This window comes from Hylobates moloch, unplaced genomic scaffold (genome assembly GCF_009828535.3).
Source record: "Hylobates moloch isolate HMO894 unplaced genomic scaffold, HMol_V3 SCAFFOLD_6, whole genome shotgun sequence".
Taxonomy (NCBI): Eukaryota; Metazoa; Chordata; class Mammalia; order Primates; family Hylobatidae; genus Hylobates; species Hylobates moloch.
In genome coordinates, this window is record NW_026652281.1 from 97,427,072 (window position 1) to 97,448,414 (window position 21,343).

At 37.3% G+C, this 21,343-nt stretch overlaps 1 protein-coding gene and 1 long non-coding RNA gene across 4 annotated transcripts in view; one reads left to right on the plus strand and one right to left on the minus strand.

Moving 5' to 3' along the window:
* Positions 1 to 21,343, minus strand: part of CDH8 (cadherin 8) — a 378,275-nt gene that overhangs the window by 274,587 nt on the left and 82,345 nt on the right. The gene's annotated exons all lie outside the window — the stretch shown is intronic.
* On the plus strand, positions 1,349 to 8,092 carry LOC131383846 (uncharacterized). Its single transcript, XR_009214215.1, has 3 exons — positions 1,349 to 1,460; positions 5,176 to 5,242; positions 7,497 to 8,092. It is a non-coding gene; the product is annotated as an uncharacterized LOC131383846 (long non-coding RNA).

Genomic DNA, 21,343 nt, shown 5'->3' on the forward strand with positions numbered 1-21,343 from the left:
TAAAAAATAACCAGCTGCAGGGAAAAAAGATCTCAACCTTTAGCCTAGTACTCTAAACTTTAATGTGGACCTACACCTCCTGGGAATCTTGTGAAAATACGTATTTTGATTCAGCAGACCCAGGATGGGACCTGAGGTTTTTAATTTCTATGAAGCTTCCAGGTGATATTGAGGTTGTGATCCAGGAAGCCCTTGGACACACTTTGAGAAGCAATGCAGAAATCCATTCTTTGGTCAGTGTAAATGAGGGATAACTGCCCTTATTAAAAGGAAGTGACATTGACCAAGGAGGCTGTTGTCTTCTTTCTTACTCCTACACTGAGAGTGAGACCTTCTCATCTCTATTTTAAATATACAAAAAAGTAAAATTAGGAGAGATTGTATAGCCAAATTTAAATCTAGGTTCAGTCCAAAGCTCTTTGTCTTTCCAGTTAACTCCATTGTGCACCAAATTGAGAGAATCAATACTATTCAAAGAGTTTCAGAAATCAGAGTAAGTCCAGTATGGTCAGGCAACAGAGGAGAGTGACAAGACGAGAGGCTGTATTTGCAGGCAGTAGGCTGTTTGTGGGCATCTTATATTATGCTGGGGGCATAGATATATTAGGGATATTGAACTTTTACCCACAAGGTCTTGGAGAAACTAACAAATGATTTACAGCAGGAGAGTAACATGTCCAGACATGTATTTTTGAAACATCATTCACATTCCAGTGTGGAAAAATGACTGAAATAACGTGATTCTGAACTTAGAAAAGATTTTTTAAATTATATATATCCTTTTAAATATGTAGTGAAATAAACCAGACAAGGAAGGGTAGAAATGTGGCTTAGGGTCGCAGCAGCCCAAATGGAGAGACAGTGAGATTGAACACATATTTATTGGGATAAATTATTAATGAGGATACTAATTAATCTATGTGCCTGTTTTTTTCTTTTAGTGCTGGTGGTGATTTTTTTTGTTTGTTTTTTGCAACCTTCACATGTGGCAAAAGAGACAGAGCTCCACAAGATTTTTCTCCTACTAATTTAAGGTCTCATATGGTCTAGTACATTTTACATTAGGTTTTACAATGTTTCCCAAAGAGAGATACATATGTTAATTTTAAGTAGTAAAGAGAGAACAATTTTAAAAATACATGGATTTATTTTTCTCTGAATAAGGAGAGGAACTAACACATCAAAACTTGCGATTGTAGTAATAATATTGGTTATGTCAGGCCAGAAATCATCTGCTATATTCAGACGGGATCAATAGCAGGAGTGTGTTTGGATGGTGCTGGCATATGGTGCAAACTAAGAAGATAATACCTGAATAAATGAATTTGCCTCATCCCACACCTTACAGAAGCACTGAGCGGTTCCCAGATTCAGTAGGAGCCAGACGTCCTATCTAAACCTCTAGAACACCAGGATCCCTGCTGCTGAGAACCCCAGGCACACAAGGCCGCTTGGGAAAGGTAAGTAGCAATATGTTTCAGAAGCTTTAGAGGAAAAATATGAAACTTGCTTGGAAATCTGAACAAACACCCACCTTCAAGCCTTCCCTCCTAATAAGCATAGCTTATAACAACAAAAGGCCTTCTGAGATGCCTTGGGTAAGTTGTAATTCTATGCTAGTTAGTGTAAATTGAGGAATAGAAACAAATGGAAAGCTTATGTAAAGATTGAGGAGGGACAGTATACAATATTGTATCCTATGCATTTAAGAACATGGGTTGTATATCACCCACATTTGCTATGGTATATATGCCACTTACTTTACCTTAAATAATTTACTTATTTTATTACAGTATTTTAGATGGGAAAATATAAAGTCAAAACAGAACTCTGAGAGGTAGGTGTCTGGTATGAAGCAATTAATTAATGGAAGCTTAACTTATTATATCATTATGAGTACTATGACTCTTTCCCTGCCCCTAAATGCATTGAAACTCCTAACCATTTCCCACTCACCTTTGTATCTCTGGCACTGGGCATAAGGCTTAGTGTGTTGTTAGTATTCAAGACACGCTTGTAGAATTATTCCATGACCACAAGCACTAAAATCGCCAGAGAATTTAGGTCTGATTGTCACCCGAAGCTTTTCAGGGATAAAAATGTGAGCTTCAGCTTCCAGTGCAATAATTACAACTGCGGGACATGACTCCAAAGTTACATCTCATGCCAAGTCCAAAAGAAGCAGACCAGATAGAAAACTGTGTTGAGAGGGTTGCCTGCTGGAAATATTTTGAAATTTTGACATTAATATTAACTATCCCATCATTTTTTGCATCTTTTGCAAAGCCGTGGTGAATGCGGCCTTTATATGAGAGAGGAGGAAATGATTACACATGGATTGGACATTAGATGACATTATTGATGATAATACTCCAGCATCCTACAAGTTAACTTTAGAAGAGGCAAAAGTAGAGCAGTTACAGTCTATCTGCTTTAAACGAGCCTGATAAATGTCAAGCTGGGACAGAGTTATCCTATTTTGAATGCATCAGTAAGCTTTAGGATGTTTATGTATGATGTAGAACTAGAAAAATGAAGTCATCATATTATTTTATATGAAATGAATTAACCAATATATTTTCATTAAATTTCCATTAAGCTCAAATACAACTTTATGTAGGCAAATCCTGAGTGGAGGAATTTAGAAATGATGAGTAGCAATAGCATATAGCTGAAAATAAAGATCTACAACTGTTTCTGGACTTTAGTAATACAGTATTGAGAATGGAACTATACTTTTGAATGTCCTTACGTTTGAATGTCCTCATCTTCATCCCTATCCTGATCAGGAGCTGACACTTACATACCTTTTATGGGAAAGGAAGGAAGAAACCTCCTATTTCTTAAATAGCTATAAAATTTTGTTTCTAAGTCTATTTCCTGTGAGTTCACTATTCATTTTTCTCTTTGGCTTTATGCTTATTATTTTTGGAGCATCTAGTGTATGCCAGACATTTTACTGTGAATTAAATGCACCTAAGTATGTAAGACACTTGTGTGCTCATCTATTGGACTCTGTGCACCTTGAAAAAAGAGAAAATAAACAATGCATGCAGTATAACATCATGGGTACATTTTTAGCCTGTTCAGGAGTCAGTATGGAAAGCTGTTCATTATTTTTGGGGGACAGGGGGCTGTCCATGATAAATTCACATAATCATAATGTTGGGAGCTAGATCTTAAGAAAGTAAGACAGTAGGCACTGTGAAGGTTTATAGCACAAGCTCTGGAAATGAATTTACTGAGTTCAAATCCCAGAGACCCACCATATATTAGCTGTATCCTTTAAAAAGTCAAGTAACTTGTCAGTAAATCAGTGTTTTTATCTCTAAAATGGGGGCAATAGTAATACTTACCTTATAAATTTAAAAATTCAATAAGCTAAATATGTAAAAAGAATTTAAAGCATATCTGTCACATTGTATATACTCAAGGGATATATTTACATTGTATTAATAAATATTTACATTGAATATTTACAGCTCTTACTTTCCATATCTTCCTAGTAAGAGAAAGAAAATAGCATTTGAGAAATAGTGAATAATGAGAGGAGAAGCATGAGTTATGGGGTATTCAGGTAAACAATTATATAGTGCTGAAAATAAAAATAAAAACACCACCAACATTTATTAAATATTTAACACTGCCAAACAACCATGCTATGTTCCTCTGTTTCATTCTTACAACTCGGGGCAGTAGATAAGGATTGCCAAAAATCATTAGTTTTCTAACAAGATTAAAAAGACAAGATTGCTCATGACTCTATCAAGGAAAGGATATATGTAGTCACAGAGAGCAATGTGAGAAGTCACTTGGAGATGGTAATATGCCACCCGCCTCCCAAAGAGGCATGTTCAAGTATTCATGGATCATCATCCTTCTGGTACCTAAGAAAGATAGATCCAAAAAACCTGAAGTCTTTTGTCTTGCTGAATGGGATATGCAAGTATGGGGGTCCAGAAATTAACTGCTCAGTACAAAGGAGACAAAACTGAGGACTGCCACCAGGGGTCCCACTGATCATTGCCAATGTCCTGCTATGTTTCTCTAATTAAATAATGAATTTAAAAAATAATTTTGGAACAAATTAAGAACCTCAGAATTGTCTAATTCTATAGTTTATTATTAATTTCTAAGCAATATTATTTTTTATCATATTATTATATTATTTTAAAGTAGTTTTAACATTCAGATGCAAATTAAAGTCACGTATCTCGGAGATTTTGTAAAATAGCAATGGCTAGGCATTGCTTCCCTGTATTCTAAAATAGTAGATTACAGTGGAATTCAGAAATTAGTATTTTTTAAAGCCTCCCGGGTGATTTTAACCTCCCAGGGTTTTTTCAGGATTGAAATAAACAAACAAACAAATAAATAAAACCGCTGTTATTCTACTTTTCTGTGGAGCAGCACTCAAGTGTAGTTAGTGAGTCTTCTCTGTGAAATATAAATCTTTAATTAGTATACTTACACATTTGAAACTTTAAAACATTGTTCTAGAGCTATAGTTCTCAAAGACTTGGGGATAAAGAACAAGAGAGAGTTGCTTACTATAGCATGATTTCTACCATAGGAAAGATCTTAGATTTGTTGATTTGTTCCCTAGAACAGAAGGAAACCACCAAAGGACAATCACTAGGAAAGACTCAGGTTTGTGTCATAGCAAAAATCAAACTGACAAACTGACAATTTGAGATACAGTTCAATTGAGAGATTACAAGTCTTAATGCTGGACATCAGTGATCAAAGAAATAAACTTTCTGTTTACTATCTGTTCCTTCCTCCTCACTTTTCTCAGCCTCTGGAAATATGTGAAAGCCAAAGAGGGCAGTAAACAGCAGACACTTTATAGGCAAAATTTTCACAGAATAAAACAATCATAGCGACTCGTGGAGATTTCCCTAAAATGTCACCTATTTCCCAACTTTTAGTTACGATAGAGCTAGTATCACATATCCGTAAAGGATCTTGGATATATTCTCCCAAGTCATCAAACCTGAGGTATAAACTTCAATGTCTATGAAGGGAACTGCTTGCCTCCTTAAGGAAAAAACTTTCTCTGGGCAGTAACTGAACCCAGGAGTCCTGAGTCAGGGGCTGAACATCTAATTGTGTTTCCTTCTTTTATCAAGGCACACCTATTCCTAATTGCGTTATTTCTATTTATATTTTTAGACTGGAGAAGTGCCGGGAGGATTAATTACAGCAGTTAATGTTTCCATTTGAAAGGAGATGATACTCTGTAAGTACTAAATATTATTAAATGTAATGGAATTAAATTGCTTTAAAAGAGACAAATGGTATAATTCAGTATTTCACTGATGCCCAGAAAACTACAACACTTCATGTTGAGTCATCAGGATAAAAGTAATAGAGATTTTTTTTAATTCTCCAAATCATATATAAAATGATTTCATTGATTGTGTATCTCACTGATTCCTAATGAAACACAGATCAGTGTAAGACATGAGTGGCTGTAGACAAGTTGATGAGGAATGAATTAATTACCCAGTCATCCCAAATGGCATTTCCTTTAAAATATACATGATTTCCATGTTCTTACTGTCATTTCCAAACTGAAATAGTTCATTCTAGAAGAATAGCATAAAATTAGGAGTATACACTCCTTGCATTTAGATATTAATGAGAAGCCCCACCATCCTCACTCCTGTGGGAATCTCTCTTCACCAGAAGGGGAAATATATACAGCTATTTTTGTTTTCCCCTGCAATAACACAGAACTAGAGGCCCTACACCTTGTCCACATGTCTAAGAATTGCAAATATACTTCCTAAATGTTAGTGTTAATAAATAATACATATGGCAAGTAACATTAAAATGTAAGGTACTGCAAATAATTAAGCTAGAAATAAAAAAAATAAAGTGCATCTGCCTGGTAACCTCTTGCTGTTAGTCATAGCTGAGAAAAATCCCTCAAATTTGTCCAAAGATCAACATGTTCAAGGGATTTTTATTCCCAAGGTGTTTTCGTGGAAAAGAGGGTGTACTGAATTGAGGTTAAACATGCAGTAGGCTGCCTGGGTCCTTGACCTCACTTCAATGTCTACACACTGTGTGAACTTAAGCAATTTCTCAATGTTCCTGTGAATTAACAGTTTTCCATAAATGGGATGATGCTAAATGAGATGATATACGTAAAATGTTCAGCACTGTGCCAGCTATTTAGTAAGCATTTACTAAATGTTCATCATTATCCTATTACGTGTAGCTGTACAGTATAAACACGTCCATCACTCAGAAAAAGGAAAGGCAAGGAAGACGAAGAAATCAACAAGGGCTCATTCATAGAGAATAAGGCACTCATCTGTTCATAAGATTCTGAGTTTCTTAATTCCTAGAGGTGATGTTATTTGAGAAATATTTAATGCTCTTTAGAATTAGGTATCAATATAGATATTGGTATTAGATACAGAAAGATGAAGACGGATAACAAATACTTCTATTTATCACAACAATTCAACTTGTTTCTAATTAGAATTAAGTTTCACAGTTCAATTCAGAAAATATTTACAAACAAAACATGAATTGGAAAAAACTTCATTGTTACCTAATCAGGAAACAATAATGATTTCTAAGTCTTCCAGATTATCAAGATTAATACCCGCAGACATCATTCTAAATTTAAATAAACAAAGTTTGAAGATGGGGAAGCATTAATGTTCCTCCTTTGCAGATTTTTTTTTGACAGCTAAGTTTAATTTATGCCATCATTGGGTAAATATTCACCAGGTGACTTTTACTGTGATGTTTGAAGAACCCAGCTATCTATTTCATAACATGACATTATAATTTATTAGCATTCCAATTAAAAACATAATTTGTCTATAACCTTCAAGTTTATTATTTATACTGCACCTTCCTAGTAGCTAATAAATCATTTGTAATTGACTATAATACCAAAAAGCCAAATACCAAGCCCTATAATAATCTGAAAATGATGGGCTATGCAAATAGATCTGCCTCTCCTGCTACACATAAAGTTAGAAAAAAGGGTAAAGGTTTAGCAATTTGTAGAAAGATGTGAAGCAACATTGTAAATAGCTGTCACTGACGGACTATCTGCCATTTCCAGGGACATAATCATTATTTGTCACATGGCACAGATAAGAAGCTGAGACTCAAAGAATGTAAGAAACCTGTACTAGAGCACATAGACTCCAAGTGAGGGGGACAGGATTTTAGCTAGAAATACCCGGCTCACAAAACATCAAACCACTTCCAACACATCTCTTCCAAACCCAAACAAAAGAGGTGCATTCCCTTCTTAGCATATCTCCTTATTAATTCACCCGTCTTACCACATCAAAAATAATCAATATCAAAAAGAAAATACAAATCAGTTTTGAATTATATTTCTAGGTTAGTCATAGATTTTTTTTACATAAAATGAATTTATTAAAAATAAACTTCTACCTCTTATCCCCTTTGACATCTTTCTTACGTCGAATGGTGCACATCAACATGAGTCACCACAGGATCGAATTATACTCTGCTCTTTGCCCCATCTAATATTTATTTACACATTAACGATAACACGACTGGCTAGAATTGGCTTCTGAATATGTGTGCTCCTTATCAAGGCCATAGTTTACAGCTTTGCTAGGGAGAGCTATGCTAATGAACTACTTTATCTTTTTTTTTTTTTTTTTTTTTTTGAGACAGAGTCTCGCTCTGTCTTCCAGGCTGGAGTGCAATGGCGCGATCTCGGCTCACTGCAACCTCCACCTCCCAGGTTCAAGCGATTCTCCTGCCTCAGCCTCCTGAGTAACTGGCACTACAGACGTGTGCCACCACGCCCAGCTAATTTTCGTATTTTTAGTAGAGACAGGATTTCACCATGTTGGCCAGGATGGTCTCAATCTCTTGACCTCGTGATCGGCCCTCCTCGGCCTTCCGAAGTCCTGGGATTACAGGCGTGAGCCACTGCGCCCAGCCGGACTATTTTATCTTAAAGAGAGACTTGGAAGAGAGGCTGCTGGAATCCCTAAAGTTTCCCTGGATCTGATGTAATCATGTCTGGCTGACTCAACAGCAGCGGCTTGGCAATAAAATGCAATACGGAACACCTGGAGAGATGCCTCCTTCTCTGTCTTTGTCTATCTTTAAAGCATCCCAGACTCAAGTTTTAAGCTGTCTCAGATCTCGGGACAAGAGAAACACTTGCGTAATGATAATCATAAAAACAGTAATAGCAGCAATGCTAACAATAAGAAAATGTAGGAAGATGTGGGAATTAGAAATAAGCATATTAATCTTGTAGCATTTTAATGCACATAGAACTCAGTCAAGTTGAACTTGACACAGAAAAATATACAGTAATTTCATGAGAATGCAAGATTGTTTTCAAACAATTGTCACAATCCACAAGAAAAATAAATAGTTAAGGCAAATTGTGTTTATCTTTTGTTCTCATTTTATTCATGTGCAGACTTAAAAGACAGTTTCAGTTGTATGGTGAAATTTCCGGAGATATGACCTAGAAATGTGGCTAATACCTTTTTTTCCTCTTCTTTTATTGGAAAGTTAAGACTTCTTCAAAGAGTATCTTCATATAGATCTTCTTTGACCCAAAATGATTTGAATTATAATAATGAAAAACAAGAAGTAAAACAAAGCATCATATTCTCCCTTGAAATACTCTCTTTTTCTTGATTTCCAGAATATATCGCTCTCCTGTTTTTTTGTTTGTTTTTTTTCGAAACAGTTTCACTCTTCACTCTTGTTGCCCAGGCTGGAGTGCAATGGTGCAATCTCCACTCACTGCAACCTCCATCTCCCAAGTTCAAGCAATTCTCCTACCTCAGCCTCCCAAGTGGCTGGGATTACCGGCATGTGCCACCAAACCCAGATAATTTTTAGTACAGACAGGGTTTCACTTTGTTGATCAGGCTGGTCTTGAACTCCTAACCTCAGGTGATCCACCCACCTTGCCCTCACAAAGTGCTAGGATTACAGACATGAGCCATCGCATTTGGTCTCCTATTTTATTTTGTTTTGTCTTGCTTTTTCCTGATTGCATTATCTTTCATAATCTTACTCTCCTCTGTTGACACCCTTTTCTTTGGCAGAACTCAAAAGGCTGGAGCTCCCTCCAGTAGCATCCTCAATTTTCTCTCTTTACACACTCTCCTTAGATCTTATCTCATCCTTTGATCTCTCCCTTATACATTAACCTGCTCCTCATTTTAGTAAATGGCCATACCATCTACCCAATAAGTCCTCCTGACCCCTGTCTTCTCACAAATACTACATCTAAATAGTCCGTAAGAAGTGGTGGCTCATTCTCTAAAAATTCCTGAAGTCCCAGTTTTCTTATTTCCAATGCTACCCATTCTCTATATAATAGCCTAATCGAGCATTTTGATTTTTTTTTAAAGAATCATGCTGTTGCCCTCAGTTTAAAATTTTAGTACCCACCCATCACATTTAGAAAACAGACTAAGGAATGGGCACAGTGGCTCACACCTGTAATCCCAGCACTTGGGAGATCAAGGTGAAAGGATCACTTCTGCCCAGGAGTTTGAGATCAGCCTGGGCAATGTAATGAGAAGTCACCCCTACAAAAATAAAAAATTAGCTGGATGTGGTGAGGTGCACCTGTAGTCCTAGCTGCTCAGAAGGCTGAGATGGGAGAATCGCTTGAGCCTAAGAGTTGGAGGTTACAGTGAGCTATAATCCTACCTCTGCACTCCAGCCTGGGCTACAGGCTACAGAGTGAGACTCTGCCTCTAAAACAAAACAAAACAAAAAGAGAAGAGGAGAGGAAACAGGCTAAGCTCATTATCTTGATTCACATAGTGACCTATGTTACCTGACCTTGATCTTACACTCCAACTTCATCTCATACCACTCTACTCCTAGCTTACAACCCACCAACCACCTGGACTTCTTTCTGTTCCTCTAACAAGTTCACCTTGTTCCTTGTTAAAGGTATTTGCATTACTCCCCTTTTTCTTTCCATAGTTGGTTACTTCTAGTCATGCACAGGGTAGCTTTAAAAAAACACCAATTCCAGCTGGGCCTGGTGACTCACACCTGTAAGCCCAGCACTTTTGGAGGCTGAGGTGTGAGGCTCACTTGAGCCCAGGAGTTCAACACCGGTCTGGACAACATGGCGAAACCCCACCTCTACAAAATATACAAAAAAGTGGTCCATGCCTGTAGTCCCAGCTACTTGAGAAGCTTAGGTGGGAAGATCACTTGAGTCCGCGAGGCAGAGGTTGCAGTGAGCTGAGATGCTGCCACTGCACCATCTTGCCTGGACAACAGAGTGAGACCTTGTTTCAAAAAGACAAAATCAAACCAAAAAAACAAACAAACAAAAAACGCCAATACAGAAAATATTTTCCAGAAATCCCAAACTAATCATCCAGTCATTCTGCATTATATCACTCTGTTTCGTCTTCTGTATTTTCTTACTCTCCAACCTCAAACACTAGAATATGAGCTTCAAGAGAGTAGAGGCCTTAATCTGTTTGTATTTCAGCACCTAGAAGAGTGGCTCACTAACATTACCTGTTGCGTGGTAGATTGCTCAATGAGGGAACAAATGAATGTAAACAAACAAGGTGGTAGTAAAATGAATTTTCATCATCTAGATTCTAGACACATGAGAAAGATAAAATTCAGGGGATACAGTCTGTCCTTCTTTAGATTAGTTTGGGATTCTGGATAGGTGTTTGCAGATCAATTTCATGTCAAAATAGTATGGAGCTTTTGATAGAGTGGTCATTCTACTCTGACACAAAACCTAATCGCTCACATAAATACCAAATGATCCCTTACTATGTCTACATAAGAACTGGGCTTATTCAGACACACAAGGCATTTTTTATGTTTTTTGAATAAATATGTATTCTATTTTCTATGTACTGTGTTAACTTTGGAAAATATAAGTGAGACGGAGTCCCTTTCTCAGATCCCTTGATCTAATGCAGATAGAACAATAAATACAAAATTAATACTACAACATGAGAAGTAAAATAATATTATAGGAAGGTATTATAGAGCTCAGAGCCTGAATAACACAGAGAAGTCATCTTTGGAAGGTTCTCAAAGCAACAGAAGAGTTAGGTGAGAACCGAGAAAAACAGAATGAGGCATAGTGTCCACAAAAGAAGGGAATCAATTTACCAAAGCCAGTGGAAGAAAACTCCCAAGTAGACAGAAGTAGATAAAGCACATCAACAGCATAGCTTAATGGTAATAACCGGATCCTTTTAAACTGGGTTTGCATTCCAGCTTCCCTGAATAGGAGTTGTGTGTCTTTTGGGCAAGCTACTTATCGTTTCCTTCTACAGATGAGAACCATGGAGGCTTGGAGAGCATTGTTCATTACCTCAGAGGGGCATTGTGAGGCTGGAATGAGACAATAATAGGTATAAAATATGTAACGTCACAGTTCTGGGCACATGAGTGCCCTGTGAATTTTGCAACGCTCAGTTGAGAAGCACAAAGTGACAGGAAATGAGTTAAAGGGATAGACAGAAGCCAAATTAAAGAGTCTGGATGTTGATTGTCTGAGAATTTGTAATTGTTGCTGCTTTGAATTCAGATATGTTTAACAGAAAAAAATATACCTCTAAGTGTTCTCAGTTGTTCCCTTCTAAATACTGCTGGGGGAGGTGGCATTGCCCGTTAGATACACAGTTTAGTTGTTTCAATATTGCCTGTATTGATTATTAGCTGAATCACCTGTTTCAAATTATTTAAGCTTTCACTCCTTCTTTTAAAATCAGGAATAATTTTGGCAGCTAACTTATTAGGTTTTTATGAGAATTAAACATATTAAATAAGTTTAAATCACTTACATTTTGAGAAATATTAATACAAACACACACACAATAAATAGGAGCAGGCTGGATGTGGTGGCTCTTGCCTGTAATGCCAGCACTTTGAGAGCCGGAGCCAGAAGAATTACTTGAGGCCAGGAGTTTCAGACCAGCCTGTGCAGCATAGTTAGACCCTATCTCCAAAAAAAAAGTTAAATAAAAAAATAAGACCAATGCAACAGGCATGGTTCTGTTTTCTCATTTTTTTTAAACAAGGCTTCTCAAGTTCAAGGATGTCTGTCAATAATGCAAAAACAGAAATTAAACTAAAAAGTGCATAGATATAGGTATAGATATAAAATTAAATTCCTATCAATGATAAAGGAAAGAAAAAAGAAAAAAAACATGGCCCAAATCTAAGGCAGCAGGTTCAAAGAAAACTTAAGTTCATCACATTTACTGCAATGGAAGATCCAGTATTGTTGCCCATTATAGGCAGGGCCTTACCATCAGCGCTTTAGTGAGGAGAACATTTGGCTTTTGAGTCTGACACTCCTGAGTTTGAATTGAGGTTTCATTCTTAAGAACTCTGTGATGTTAGCAAATTCTTAAACTTTTGGAGACTTTTAAAAATTGTTTTTAAAGAAGACATGAGATTATCCATATGACAGGGTCATTGCGAAGATTAAATGCAATGGTAAATGAAAAATGCACTCTATCTTTGTTAATAGAATTTGCATCAGAATGATCACAAATTCAGCTGCTTCTTAAAAAACGGTTATCACTGCTCAGAGAGACACATGGTAGCTGGCAGGATACTCAAGCCTCAATCGGTCCTGCCAAAAGGCCAATTTCATTTTGTGCCTAGATGCATGATTAAAAAAAAAAAAAAGATTCAAGTTTATCCACTCCAATATGTCATCATTCTTACCCTCAAAGGTTACCTGAACTCACAGGCAATGTGGATCTCTGGGAGCATCACTACTCAAAGGTTAGCTGAGAAGTCTAAGTTTGCTTAAGAGTTAAGAACTTGACAAGGAAGAACAGAGAAGAGCAGACGGTTGAGGAGTGCTAACACCTTCTTTAGGAAATCCAAACCCAGGGAGTCATCAGCAAAGGCTGAGAGATTAGCTTCAAGGAAAATAGCTATTTCAAGACACTGAGGAGAAATTAGAAACGACCAGCTGGTGTGAATCAAGAGAAATATGTTGCTAAAAGGTAGTCGGGCAAGCTGTTTACAGGGAACTAGGCTTTCTAACAGCTTTCTCAGGCACCGTGATTTTTTTTTGTTTTGTTTTGTTTCTTTCACTATTTCCTCCGATTTTTCTTCTAAATCCTTTGGAAGGCTGTAGAATGAATGGCTGTAAAATGTGAAAAGAAACATGGCTGAATCAAAGGATGCTTTGTGATTTCTCTTTATTTTAATGAGTCACAGGCAGAATGGATTTTGGCATCTTCAGAATTGCTATCTGTCAAAGGATTCGCAAAAATTTGAGTTCGCCTTCCTGTTCTGAAGTTTCTACTGCCTCCTGCCCACTCCTAATATCCCACTTGCACACAGGAACACATATACACACATGTGCATGCACACACACACAGAGGACCTCTGAAACACACTCATGGCCAAAGATCTACCCTGCTGTCTTGGAGAAGACCACCAGGTGTCCTCTAGTGGTACTTTTGCTTTTTCTGGCCTAAGATCCTTCTGAAAATTGTATAGTCAAAGACCCCACAAGAAGTTTGAGCAAGACTGGGAACTCTTTTCTATTTCTGTAAAGCAAAAACTATGTCTTCAAGAAATAGTGGAACTCACAAGAATTGAAGACTGTGTGTCTTTCATGGTGCCTAGCAGAATTCTAAAGAAAGCATTAGTTTTTACACCTAGATGTAAAGTATTCTTGGAGAAGCAATTTAGGGAAAATTAAAGGAGATAAATTTCAGAGCCAGGCACAACAGGATTTGAGTTCGAGCTTCAACAGTTGATGCTTGCTCAAGCTTTTACTTTCTCCTTTGAGGTAGGCAATAGCATCATGCTTATTTAATAGGTTAGGAAACCGACATTTGATAGGTCACACCTTTGGTACATAGTAAATATTCAATATGCAAGTTTTCTTCCATCTTTTCCCCTCACATACATTAACCCTCTTGATCCTGAAAACAGATGCAATTTAGGTGAAACAGGGTTATTCTGAAGGTCGATGCCACAAAGCAACTTGCCCAAGTAGACACTGCCTATCAAGCTATCTGTTGATTCTATTCTGCACAATTTGGACTCCTAATAAATAATTCCTAAACTGAATAGCAATACTTCTCTTCTTCTTTTGGGTGATGCAGAACAATCTTGGGTGCAGAATTTATAGAGCAGAAGAGAAATGATTGATGTTCCATGTAGAACACACAATCAAACTGTGTGGTAACTAAGATTGGCAAAACTGTTATCTGTTTCCCGTGTAAATGCTCAACTCTCCTATTTACCAGGTAGATATCAGTATAAGGAGTTTGAAACAGCTCTGCTTCCTAAGCCCAAGAATTTCAAGACGGATCAAAAACAGTGTCACAAACAGTACCAAAACAACTTCACCCCATTATTTAATTCTACACATGAATATTATTGTAGACATTATTTCTAAATTGAAGTATATTTGACTTAAGATTGAGTATGACTATTATTACAATGACTATAAAGACAGGCAAATATGATTTTTCTGCAAGGCAATAAAATATTTTTATATGAAAACAGTTTGAATTAAAAATTATATTAAATGTGTCAAAGAAAATGTTAATCATTCCCCAAGCACATATTTTTGTACCTATACCATTCAGGGATAGATTCAACTTCTTTTCAGTCAAATGAATTCATCAAACCTGTATTGAATTCCTATCATTTTCCAGAGAAGTTACACACAGGAATGATGAATAATACATGGTCCCTGCCTTCAAGGAGTTCTCATTCTAGCTTGAATTTTCTCCCCCTATATATGTGAGTCAGTGGAAAGTAAAATAGAGCAGAATTTGTTTCAGACAGTGTAAATCTGAGGGAAAGTATAAAACATTTTTTCCTCTAAATGAAATAACACATTCCTTTTCAGACTTAATATATGAATGTGATTTTTTTCCTGTTCTACATGTTTGTTTTAACTCATTCTTTAAAAAGCTTCATTCATTACTCTAGAGTATTGCAAGTTGTGTCTATGATTAAAATAAATGTTAAATGGTTTTAATATATATTTAAATGTCAACATTGAATTGTTATTGGTCAACTTACAGAGCTATTAGGGCTCTGTTCTCAAATAAGGAATGGCTCGAGAAAATGAAAATAACCCAAGGGCATGCTCAGCTGATGGAATCTATATCCATACAGTGAGATAGTCAGGCAAACTCTGTGGTCAAGAGCACAGGTCTTCTAGTAACGTGCTGTTCACAGTCTCCATTAAACCTTCCCTGACCCTATTTCTGTCCGGACTGCTTATCAAATCCCTAAGAACCTCACATTTGATACTGGCACAAGAATGAGAAAACCACACAAAAATCAATCAATCATACAAACGTATGACCCTAAATTTGGGAAAAAACTAAGAAGGTGTTTGGAGGGAGCTGATTCTATAAAAAATAACATAATGGAAGAGACAGATATTAAAATATGTATGAAAGCATTAACTTAAACCGGCCTATAAGAATTAGCTTCTGAGGATTTCTGATCTCCTGCTTCTCTGCTCGTTCTGATCTAATCATTGTCAGGTATATTTAAAAAAATACATCATGAAGTTGGAAGAAGTTGAGAACACAGCCAAAATCTAACATCATCTAGAACAGTGCCTCCCCAATAGCAGACACACTACTCATTCATTATTCACCAAATATCTTTCAATATGTAACCAGAATACAACGAGGGCTCCAAGTGGAAAATATGCTGTCCCCCAAAGGTTACCTAAATTCATAGGCAATGTGCATCTCTGGGAGCTTCCCTACTCAAAGTTTAGCTGTGAAGCCTATATTTGCTTAAGAGATTAAGAACTTAACAAGGAAAAACAGAGAAGAGCAGACAGTTGAGGAGTCCCAAAACCTACTTTACAAATACAAACCCAGGGAGTCATTGTTGAAAGAAACAACAACCTAACAATAGATATTAAATCCGTAGCTTTAAGCCTGCTCAAGAATATGCTAAAGACAAGAGTATATTCTAATTGTTGGTACAGTATCTTTTTAAGAAATCTTCCTTTTTAAAATTTTTATTCTTCATATTTTTGATGAAAATAGAAAGTAATCTGTAAAACTCTTCTTTCAAATTGCATAATCCATCCCGACATCAGTGGGTCACACAAGTATACTAATCCCATGGAGGTGAAAGTGGAGAAGAGAATCAACATGTTCAAAAGAAATCTTACATATCAAAAGTGTCTAAATGCATTTTTGTAAACAGTACATACCATGTCTACCTTACCTCACATCTCTAAATTGGAGATACACAACAGAAGTCAGAATTTAAAAAGTTCTGATTACTCTTGCAATGAACAAACATATTACAATTTAATTAACTCATGAGTCTTGTAGTTGATATTGAGAATCTCTGTTTCACGTTGTCATGGCCGCCAGCCTAAAGACAGGGGTATCAGGCTTTCCGGGAAAGGGCTAACAACCCCTGACTCTTTGGGGTTGGGAGGGTAGAAGACAGCTGGACTTCCTGGGTGGAGTGGGGACTTGGAGAACTTTTATGTCTAGCTAGAGGACTGTCAATGCACCAATCAGCACTCTGTGCTAGCTAAAGGATTGTAAATGCACCAATCAGCACTCTGTAAAATGGACCAATCAGCACTCTGTAAAATGGACCAATCAGCAGGAAGTGGGTGCAGACAAGAGAATAAAAGCTAGCCACTCCACCCAGCAGCAGCAACCTGCTTGGATCCCCTTCCACACGGTGGAAGCTTTGTTCTTTTGCTCTTCACAATAAATCTTGCTGCTGCTCACTCTTTGGGTCTGCACCACCTTTAAGAGCTGTAACACTTGCCGCCAAGGTCCACGACTTCATTCTTGAAGTCAGCAAGACCAAGAACCCGCCGGAAGGAACCAACTCCAGACACAACATGACATCTATTAATATCTCATAGGATGTGCTTGGGAAAATGTTATAGTTAACACATTTTGGCTGGACACAGGGACTCACATCTGTAATCCCAGCACATTGGGAAGCCGAGGCAGCAGATCACTTGATCCCAGGACTTCGAGACCAGCCTGGGCAACATGGCAAAACCCTGTCTCTACTGAATAATAATAATACAAAAATTAGCCAGGCATTGTGGCACATGCCTGTAGTGCCAACTCTCAGGGGGCTGAGGTAGGAAGATTGCTTAAACATGGGTGATTGAGGCTGCAATGAGCCATGATCCTGCCACTGCAATTCAGCCTGGATGACACAGCAAGACCTTGTCTTAAAAAAAAAAAAAAAAAAAAAAAAAAAAATCCTAAGCTTCACGAACCACTGCATCACAGTGGCAGTTGCCATTCCCTGGCTTCTTGCAGCATATATAGCCTGAATAATCCTGAAATCAAGACAGTCAGGGACCTACAAATGAGGTTGCACAGCAAAATTATTGATAAACCACTTTCTGTCTATAAAGGATGAACACAATATACTTCCTGGTAAGTGATACAGGTTGTAATACAGAAGGCAAGCCTTTTTGATCGCAAATGGATGTTTTTTTCTTCCTCTCTGACTTCTCTGTTGAGAGAAGGTGCAAGAGATAAGACAGAGAGCAGGATATTTTTAGCTGAGAAGCAGCTCTTCATAAGAAAGACAACTTCAGGGAAATATTGCTGGTAGGTACTAGATTTTACTCTATTTACCAGATGTGCATAAGAGTTCAATACTTATTGTTGAGTGAATCAATGTTTAAAAAAATTAAATGATTTGAGTGCAGAGTAGCAGAAGGGATGCGACTGGGTGTGTATCCCACTTATGACTTCTGCTTAATGGCTTTGTGACAAAAGTTACAATATAAAGAACTACGGTGTCAAGATATGAGACTGCATTGTCTTAACTTTCCTTTGAAAATAATTGAATAACAAAATATCTACTTCATTTCTTATTTTCCCCCCAAAACCAGTTTAAATATAATTCCTTGTTATTTGTATTTTTATTTCATTAAAACCTCATATTCACTATACAGCCATAAAAAAAGAACAAAATCATGTCTTTTGTGGGAACATGGATGGTGCTGGGGGCCATTATCCTTTGCAAACTAATGCAGGAATAGAAACTCAAACATTGCAGTTCTCACTTATAAGTGGAAGCTAAATGATGAGAATTCATGAACATAAAGAAGGGAACAAAAGGCACTGGGATCTATTTGAGGGGGAAGGGTAGGAGAAAGAAGAGGAACAGAAAAGATAACTCTTGGATACCAGGCTTAATACCTGGGTGATGAAATAATCTATACAACAACCCCCCATGACACAAGTTTACTTATGTAACAAACCTGTACACTTACCCCCGAACCTAAAATAAACGTTAAAAAAAACCCTCCACATTCCAGTCTTTGGGTAACTAGTAATAATAATAACAAACATCATCATCATCATCATGGCAGGTATATTTGAATGGGCACTTTCTTTTTACCAGACATGATGCTGAGCAATACACATATATTTCATTTTATCTTCCCAATACATGTATAAAAGATGCCATATGGGCTGGGCACGGTGGCTCATGCCTGTAATCCCAGCACTTTGGGAGTCTGAGGCAGGTGGATCACAAGGTCAGGAGATCGAGACCATCCTGGCTAACACGGTGAAACCCCGTCTCTACTAAAACTACAAAAAAAAATTAGCTGGGTGTGGTGGCAGGTGCCTATAGTCCCAGCTACTTGGGAGGCTGAGGCAGGAGAATGGCGTGAACCCAGGAGGCGGAGCTTGCAGTGAGCCGAGATTACACCACTGCACTCCAGCCTGGGCAACAGAGCGAGACTCTGTCTCAAAAAAAAAAAAAAAAAAAAAAGATGCCATATGATCTTCTTTTTGTATATGACAAAATAGAACTCAAATAATTTTTTAAAAACTGTCCTAGATTATTCAACTAGCATGAAAATACTGGGATTCCATACCACAGGTCCTGCTTTTACATATTCAATGGATTTCACATTTTACTATACTGAAGTTAAAAGCCTGCAGCAGCTTCTAAACCACCATTATCCTTTCCTCACCTACAGCACTTGTATAGGATGATAATTCCTTCATGCCTCTCTCTCCTCCTTTTCTCTTTACTCATTGAAAGGGATATGATTTCCCCGTAAGCCACTGTACTAAACAATAAAATACTGCAGGAGTCCCTCACCAAGAGGAAATGCATTTAAAATTTAATAATGAAATCAATGGGAAATGGGATTTGCTTCACAAGAATTTGTCAACTTAGCTGGAATTCATTCATTGTGTAAGCTAATGGAAAACTTTGATGCGGAGAGAAATGGAACAAACTCCAAAGAAGTTACTGAATATTATTGAAGACAGTGTCCATGTCTTCTACTTCATCTGTGTGGCTCCCAAAGTCGAGCTCTTTAGAGCTGATGTTTACTAATTGTCTGTTAAAATGCCATTTTTGAGATTTGTGAAAATTATAATTCTCATTATTAATAGGAGTTAAAATAATAAGCAAAATAAACTATAATTTCTCCCATGGGTTTGTGTAATAGGAATAAAATACCACTACCAGAGCTAAAGAATACCACAGAAGAACTCCATTCATCAATTAATTCAAAAATAAATATATTTTGAGCTCCCTTACTGTGCTAGGTGCTGAGAATATAATAATGTACAGTTGGATTTGGGAGACAGACTTATGGTTTTACTTATGGCATTTGTGTTGCTAGGTGTTATAAAAGATAGGGATTGGGTGTCATGTAAGAATGAATAAAGAGGTTTGGCTTCATGGAGAAGTGCCAGGGAGAGCTTCTCAAATGAAGTAAACATGTAAAAGATTTGCAGAAGGCTGGGTGTTAGCAGGCTGGTTGCTGAAATGGCAGAGGAGGTGAATTCAAAATAGAGGAAATACATCATGAAAAACATGGAGGAAACAATCTATGCAAAAGTCAAAAATTAAAAGATGCTAGAGCTGGAGGAATGCAAATACTGTTGAAGAGGTTGCATGATCTGCAGAAGGTTGAATAGGCAAGCAGGGGCAAATTATGCAATGTTTATTAGGGATCCTCAGAATGTTATCTCCTATGGACAATAAAAAATAATGTATGTGTTGTGCTGTCTCGAATAATTTTCACAAAATGCAAATCAAATTATATCCCCTCTATGATTAAGTGTAGAGCACATATTGGGAATCAGAGCAAATGAATACAAAGAAATCACTTAGAATACCTAGGTAACAATTCACGAAAGATGTTCATTTGCATCCTGCTATTGTCTGTGTTTTTATGTCTCCCGAATATTCCTATGTTGAAATTTAAATCCCCATGTGAGGATGTTAGGAGGTAGGGCCTTTGGGAGGTGCTTAGGTCACGTGGGCTGACTCGCTCTCCTGAATGGGATTAGTACACTAATATAATAAAAGGATCCACTCTCCATCCTTCCACCATGTGGGGACACAGAGAGAACTTGTCAGAAGGTGCCATCTATGAACCAGAAAGTAACCCATAACCAGACACCAAATGTGTTGGTGCCCAGATCTTGGACTTCCCAGGCAGCCTGAATGGACTAAGACGGAGCTCAAGGGTAGAGAAAAAAGAGAAGTATATTAATTAATACAAGACATATTAAGAATGTATAATTTTCGTGGAGCAGAGCTTTCCATATTTCTCATACTTCTGCTACTCTTCTTCATCTACTTGATACTTTTTCTGTATAGGAACACTATTAATTTCTTGCTCATCATGAAATACATTTTAAAATAACTTGCCATATTGTTATTAATGGGAAAACTGATGTCATATTATGAAGAGAACATTAAAAATAAATACAGTGAAAAGAAAACTATATATAATGTTAGTGTTTGTCTCCCAAAATTTCTGAGTATGAGACCAATTTTTCTTACAAAAAAAAAAGACATGGCAGCCAGGCCTGGTGGCTCATGCCTGCAATCCCAGCACTTTGGAAGGCAGAGGTGGGAGCATTGCTTGAGCCCAGGAATTCGAGACCAGCCTGGGCAACTTGGCAACACCCTGTCTCTACAAAAAAATACAAAAACTAGCCAGGCATGGTGGCACACATCTGTAGTTGCAGCTACTTAGGGGGCTGAGGCAGGAGAATCGCTTAAGCCCAAGTGGTCGAGGCTGCAGTGAGCTGGGATTGTGCCACTGTACTCCAGCCTGGGCAACAGAGTGAGACTCTGTCTCAAAAAGCAAAAAAAAAATTTTATATATATATATGTATCATATCTTAATAACATGCTATTTATTATATAGAGACTTTCTCCTTCAAATATCAAAGGATTCAGAACTAAACATTGAATAACTGCTTCCAAGAGATTACATTTTGTTTAATGTTATATTGACCAACTCCATAAAATCGTCTCGTTTAATACACCATGTTTGCAATGTATAATTGCCAGATTT